The sequence below is a fragment of the Mandrillus leucophaeus genome, unplaced genomic scaffold, assembly GCF_000951045.1.
Source record: "Mandrillus leucophaeus isolate KB7577 unplaced genomic scaffold, Mleu.le_1.0 Scaffold633, whole genome shotgun sequence".
In the NCBI taxonomy this organism is placed as follows: domain Eukaryota; kingdom Metazoa; phylum Chordata; class Mammalia; order Primates; family Cercopithecidae; genus Mandrillus; species Mandrillus leucophaeus.
In genome coordinates this window covers 277,044-284,784 of record NW_012106842.1, presented here as the reverse complement: position 1 = coordinate 284,784, position 7,741 = coordinate 277,044, and the positions used below count along the sequence as shown (strand labels likewise).

The following is a 7,741-nucleotide window of genomic DNA, read 5'->3' as shown; positions in this document are numbered from 1 at the left end:
GGCTCCTCCCAAATCTCATATTCTCATAATTTAAAACACAATTGTGCCTTCCCAACAGTCCCCGAAAGTAGTAACTCATGCCTGCATTAACTCAAAAGTCCAAGTCCAAAATGTCATCTGAGACATGGCAAGTCTCTTCCACCTATGAGACTGTAAAATCAAAAGCAAGTACATCACTTCCTAGATACAATGGGTTTACAGGCATTGGGTAAATACACCCATTTCAAATGGAAGAAATTGGTCAAAACAAAGAGGCTACAGGGCCCGTGCAAGTCCAAAATCCAATAGAGCAGTCATTCAACCTTAAAGTTCCAAAATAATCTTCTTTGATTCCATTTCTCATATCCAGGTTAGGTGGATGCCAGAGGTGGGCTCCCATGGCTTTGAGCTTTGGCTCCCTTATGGCTTTGCAGGATATAGCCCCACTCCCGGTTACTTTCACAGGCTAGTGTTGAGTGCGTGAGGCTTTTCCAGGCACACAGGGCAAGCTGTTGGTGGCTCTACCATTCTGGGTTCTGGAGGATGATGTCCCTCTTCTCACAGCTCCGCAAGGCCATGCCAGTGGGGACTATGTTAGGGATTATGACCTAACTCTGTCTGGGGTTATGACCCCACATTTTCTTTGTCTGCTGCTCTCACAGGTTCTCAGTGAGGACTTCACACCTGTAGCAAATTTCTGCATTGATATCCAGGTATTTCCATACATCCTTTGAAATCTAGGTAGAGGTTCCCAAACATCAATTCTTTACTTCTGTGTATCTGCACGCTCAACACCATGTGGAAGCTGCCAAGGCTTGGGACTTGAACCCTCTGAAGCCTCAGCCTGAGCTGTGCCTTTACCCCTTTTAGCCATGGCTAGAGTGGCTGGGACATTGGGCAACAAGTCTCTAGGTTGCACACAACAGGGGTGCCCTGGGCCCAGCCCAGGAAACCATATTTTTCCTCATAGGCCTCTGAGACTGTGATGGGAGAGGCTACTGTGAAGGTATCAGATATGCCCTGGGGACATTTTCCCCATTGTCTTGGTGATTAACATTCAGCCCCTTGTTACTTATGCAAATTTCTGCAGCAGTCTTGAATTTCTCCTCAGAAAGTGGGTTTTCTTTTCTATCCCATTGTCAGGCTGCAAAATTTTCGAATTTTTATGCTCTGTTTTCTCTTGAATGCTTTGACACTTAGTAATTTCTTCTGCCAAATATCCTAAATTATCTCTCTCAAGTTCAAAGTGCCATGGAGAGCTAGGGCAGGAATAAAATGCATAGTAAGAATGACCTTTACTCCAGTTCCTAACAAATTCCTCATCTCCATCTGGGACCACCTCAGTTTGGACTTCATTGTCCATATCAGTATCAGCATTGTGGTCCAAGCTATTCACTAAGCCTCTAGGACGTTTCAAACTTTTCCATATTTCACTGTCTTCCTCTGAGCCCTCTGAACTGTTCTAACCTCTGCCTGTTACCCAATTTCAAAGTTGCTTCTAAATTTTGGGGTATCCTTATAAGAGCACCTCAATCTCTATCACGAGAAGAGCAGCATGGGGGTAACTGCCCCCATGATTCAACTATCTCATACTGGATCCCTCCCACAATATGTGGGGATTATGGGAATTACAATTCAAGATGAAATTTGGGTGGGAACACAGTCAAAACATGTCAGACCCAAATTTGAGCTCTGGACACCCAAAGCTGCGTGGGTTTCTTTGATTGATAACACTTTAGCTTTCCATGTGTTGTCACAAGTTGTTGCTGGGAGATCTAAACAGGTCCTTGAAATTCTACCAACAGAAGACACCTAGAAGATTGAGTCTGGTTTTACTTGGACCTTGTCCCATAGATCTCTTCCTTTTGCTGATTGCAATCTATATTCTTTCACTCTTAAAAATGTAAACATGAGTATAACAACTTTCCTGAGTCCTTCTAGTGAATCACTGAGCCTAAAGGTGATCTTGGAGACCCTTGACATACCTGTGTATCTTCTGTCTTACGGCATTCCATCCTCTTCTTAAGCATTCTTTATTTTATATGAGACTATATATGTATATATGTATACATAAAATATATATTTTTCTTTTTCAACTTTTATTGTAGGTTCTGAGGGTACATATGCAGGTATGCAGGTTTGTTACGTAGGTAAATTGCATTTCTCTGCGTTTGGTGCACAAATGATTTCATCACCCTTGTAGAGAGCATTGTACCTGATAGGAAGGTTTTTAACTCTCACTCTCCTCCCACCCTGCAAACTGAAGTAGGTTCTGGCATCTATTGTTCTTCTCTTTGTCTCCAAACATATGCAAGTTTAGCTGTCACTCATAAGAAAAGAAAAGCAAATACTGCATGTTCTCTCTTATAAGTGAATTAGGATAATGGCCACCAATTTTTTTTTTTTTTTTTGAGATGGAGTTTTGTTCTTGTTGCCCAGGCTGGAGTACAATGGTGCAATCTCGGTTCACGATAATCTCTGTCTCCCGGGTTCAAGTGATTCTCCTGCTTCAACCTACCGAGTAGCTGGGATTGCAGGCATGCGCCACCAAACCCAGCTAATTTTTGTATTTTTAGTAGAGATAGAATTTCTCCACATTGGTAGTCTTGAACTCCCAACTTCAGGTGATCTGCCTGCCTTGGCCTCCCAAAGTGCTGGGATTACAGGCATTAGCCACCGTGCCCGGCCTCCACCAAATATTTTTTATAGAAAAATGAAACAGCCATAATCCTTACCCACATGAAGCCTGATGAGAAAACAGAAAATTGGGGTAAACAATCACATTAACAAAAATATGATATTATTTTCAACTGGGTTAGTGTTGGCTGAGAAAAATAGAAGTTGATGCAATTTTAGGTAGGGAGGAAATATTTAGGAAAGTAGCATGTGAACAAGCACTAGGATAAAATATGGGGACAGTAAGATGTAAGAACAATAACTGAAACAACTCTGAGAGGAGGATATTGAGAAAGCCACAAGCAGATTTAGTAAGAATCAGATTTGTAGAAAATATCTTTAGAGAGGTAGATATAGGCCTATAGGCCAATCATGGAGGATTTAGTTGAGTATAAAAGCTGTTCTTTGTTTTATATGTATGATGAAAGTAACAAAAGTTAATGTACATGTTAAATATATGATTATAGTTTCTCCGCACAGGATAAAATAAAAAGAGAGAACAGGTTAGCAGTATGGAGATTAAAAAGACAACAAAATTAAAGTGAAGATATCCAGCTACAGTTCCAGCTGCGACTTGCAAGACTCTGTAATTTCACATGTGTCAATAGAGATGTATATATGGGAATACTTACTTTATAAATTGTAAGTTATATTAAAATGCATATGATTTTTTTAAAAAGCATCCAGAGTGATTGCAGAGCATGTTCAGTAATAAGAAGTGAAGCTCTTCAACATTTTAAAGGCAGGAAAACATATTTAGGTGGAGTTTCCAAAGTGGTAGGAGAGAAACCTTGATGATATGGAGAAATATTTCCAAATAGAGGGCAAGACTAACTGTGTCAAAAGCTCTGAGGTGAAAAATATGTTGAAGATTGAAAAGCAACCATTAAATCACTCTCTGCGGATAACTTTCCCTCTCAACTTCATATTCATTCACCTATGCAACGATTATTTCCTGAGCTCCTGTCCTATGTAGAACCCTCTTCTAGGCACTTAGGCTATATCACTGAATAAAGTGTCTTGTTAAAAAGGATAAGTATATAAGTAAAGGAAAGAAGTACAACTACACGAATAAAAGAAAGAAAAAGTAAGATAAATCAGAAGTATAAGTAAAGGTGTATTAAATAATATGGTTAGTTATAACCTTCAATGAAACAGTAACATGTAACTAAAGACTTGAAAGAGCTGAAAAAGTGATTCATGAAAATATAAAGTCTAAGTGTGTTCCAGGAATATTTCTCGTGCATATATTATAAGGTGAAAGCGTGCCTGGAGTACTGTGGGAGCAGTAAGGATACCTATGTGCTCAGAACAGAGTGAAAGGGGAAATTACTAAGATAGGTCTCAGAGAAGACAATTACAAGATCTGGTATTTACCCTGCATGACACGGAGAAACATTGCAACATTTTGAGCAGAATGACAATAACACATTTGGTTTGCAAAGACTATCTGCAATAGAATCCAGTTTTCTGGGGTAAGAATTAAAAAAAAAAAAAGCATTAATTAATTGGCAGCTTATTAAAGTAATCCAAGTAATAATTTATGGTGGTTTGTTACAGGATTATAGCAGTGGGAGAGATAAAGAATGGTTATATTTTGTTTATGTTCTTAAAAACAGACTCAATACAACTTCTGGATGCAGTGAACATGGATTACAAAAGGAGGCAAGAATGACTCCAGTGTTCTTAATCTATACAACAGTAAAGGCAGTTTTAGTAAACTGAGGTGGGGACTGTGGATGGAGCAGGTTTGGGGGTGATGGTCAAAATGTCAGCTATTGATTTATTAATATTTAGGTAAAAAAATAGTCATTCAAATAGCAAAGTTAATAATGTAGTTGAATATAACAGTCTAGATTGTGGTAGAGAGATTTGGGTTTGAGAAAATAGCATGAATAAGCAGGAGTAATATAATTCCCTGTTATCATCATTTACTGGCAGTAACATCCATCCTTTTCCTTTCTTTTGTAATGAAAGGCATGACCCTTCCCTGAATATAGCCTAATCTTTCCAATATACCTGGCATTCTATCCCCACTCTTCAGAGTAATTATTGTGCCATTTTTTCCACTGACTTTTTCTCATGTATTAAAAATATTTCTCAGGTAGAGATGAAAGCTTCTGGTAAAATATATATATATATAAAATATATGTGTATATATAATATATATGTATATATATGTATCAATTGTTTTACATCTGTTCCTTGAATCCACTGACAACATCAAAGCCAATAAGAAAATGGAGGAGAAATGTTTCTCCTTCGTTGCGGTTAGGAAAAATGTCATAACTCCAATGATGATCCATGAAGAACAGCTGAGAAATAATTTGAAATACCATCCAAAAGAGGAAAGATACTTAGAGCCAACATATATTTTCCTGAGAATATATTCTTATATCTTGATCAAGGCAAGTTTTTGTTTTGTTTTTAAGTAAAAACATTTGTTCTTAAATGCTCATCTGTGTCTCAATATTAGCGGTATGCCTTTTTGGTAAGAAATAACCAGAACATTGTAGGATGTTTAGCTCCTCTGAGTCCACATCCTAGATGTCAGTAGTATCAGCTTACATTGTCACAACCAAGTCTGGCTCTAAGCGTCCCTGAACTCATTTTGGGAGCTGTACTCTGTACTGTTCTAAATGTTAAATAGTATTATTTACAGTTATTTGTTTTAGGCTTATAACTGGCAAGTCAAAATGGAAAATGAGCTCAGGTTCAAGTTCAATAAGCGTCAGGCTTACTGATAGCAGAGGAAAAACTGTGTAGAAATACCACCCTTATTGTCTATGACATAGGCTTCTAATTATAAGACACTAGAGACATTGACATCTACTTAAAAAAGGAAGATATGATCACAGAAAAGCTGTCATATAAAAGGTCTACAATATAAAATACATCAACAGTTATGAAAAACCAATGACAGACAACATGCAAATGTTTATGTTAGCTATTTATGAGTAAATGGCATTACAGGACAGTTTATCTCTTTATACTTTTACATTTTCAAAATTTCACTGTGTGTGTGTGTGTGTGTGTGTGTGTATGTAAAATAAAAAAATGAATTTAGCAAAGTATCTTGTAAATTTAATGATGAGAATATGTTATTAGAGTCTTTCAGAAGCAATTAATACTACTATAATTTGCATTGTTTAAAATACATCAGTAGATTAAATATATTTGTAATTATAAAATAGAAACATAATGCACACCTTAACCTTAATAACTATAATGTCATCTAAGGAGAAGATCAAGTAAATGTGTTATTGGAATAAATTATTTGATAATTTAGTGAATAAAATGATAGAATTTGCATTTGCAGTTTTTCTGGAACTTAAAACAGTTTAATTAACAGGCTGGCCTTGACACAAGAGTATATAGAAAAATAAGTCAAGTGATATTGTAGTAAAGCCAAAAACATTTTAAAAACGATTTTAATATTAATCACAATATTTTTATTATAAATATGGTACTGTCATGCACTGCATAAGAATGTTTCAGTCAATAATGGACTGCATGTATGACTGTGGTTTCATAAAGTTATACTGCTTTGTTTTTATTGGACCTTTTCTATGCTTATATACACAATGGTAAATACCATTGTCTTACTACAACTGCCTACAGTACTCAGTACAGTAACGTAATATACAGAGTTACAAACTATGAGAAGTAGGCTATTCACATACCTTAGGAGTGCAGTAGGTTACACCATCTAGGTTTGTGTAAGTACATCCTATGTTGTTCAAACAGTGACAAAATTCTCTTAACAATGAATTTCTCAGAACATATTCCTATCCTTAAGAACAGGATTTTAAAATGACTGCATTTAAAAAATTTTCTAAGTAGTATTTCAACACCAGAAATTATGATTAGTAATGTTGATAAGGAATAAGAAAACAGCTAATAGATTTAAGCAGTCTAATTTTTAATCTCAGTCAATACATATGTTATATAAATCATCTAAGTCACAGAGGTAATTAAATACTTATATTTCATGGGAAGTATAATAACCAATATTTTATATATTCTTATTTATGCTCCAAATTTATTTGTAAGGAATAAAGATGTTGTCAGAATAAAAACATCATTTCAATATGCTTAAAATTCAATTAACTCTCTTTTGGCAGAATCAATGAGACAATAATTATAAGACATGAGCATACAATAAGCAAATTCTTGAGAAGTGGATTTTATTATTCTTCAGTCAATATGGAATCAGCATGACAGTGTATTGAAATTTCATTTTTATCACACTTTTAAAACTGTCATTTCTGGAATAGTAGAGTTAAAGATCTGCAATAAAATAAAAAAGACTGCTGTTTACAGCAATCAGAGAAGGAGTATGTATTTTAATCTTAGCATTGTGAAATGCGCTGAGAGCTCATTTACCCATTGCCATTTACAATTTGTGAATCAATTTGTAAACAATAGTGCCTGTCTATATAGTTGGTCCGTTCTGTGAAATTTTAGTTCAGGAATATTTTATGGGGTATTTAGGAGATCATACATCCCTTTATTTATTTTGGTCGCCATTTTCAAACTTCTATGTTTTTACCCTTCCATTTTCTGTAGATTGCCATTTCAGGACACCTCCTATATCTGAGGAAACATACATTGGTCTTGCAGTATTTTTCTCCTCCAAATAAAACTCAGTATGATCACAACTAAACTATCAGAAGTGAGTTTATGGGTAGCGTTAACCACCTCGTTTATCACCCAAACTGGGACACTTATGGTACTTCATTGCAGCAGGCATAAATTGAGACTTTTCTAGGCAAACTGAAGTGTTTGTTCACTATATTTATAGCACATTTTTAAAACTGCAAAACAATTACATTGCTATTTGCCTCCGTGTGTCATAAGAGACAATTGACTTGAATCCCACGGGTTGAGCAACAGCCCACAAATTTGACTTATATTTAGTTATAAAGTTTATGTAACAGGTCATTGGATATTCAAACACATATTCTAGAACTGGAGAAGAAACTCCACCTTCGTAGATGACATTGAATGCAGCTACTAATTATGGTATCTCTAGTTTGGTTTTAAGAGAATAGTTGGGACTATAAATTGCTTCTCATGGAACATA

At 35.8% G+C, this 7,741-nt stretch overlaps 1 long non-coding RNA gene across 1 annotated transcript in view; it reads left to right on the top strand.

The window, feature by feature from the left end:
• Positions 1-7,316, top strand: part of LOC105554236 — a 30,763-nt gene extending 23,447 nt beyond the window's left edge. The window contains exon 4 of the long non-coding RNA XR_001008292.1: positions 7,225-7,316. This is a non-coding gene — a long non-coding RNA (uncharacterized LOC105554236). The remainder of the gene's footprint in view (positions 1-7,224) is intronic.
• Positions 7,317-7,741: the final 425 nt, after the last annotated feature.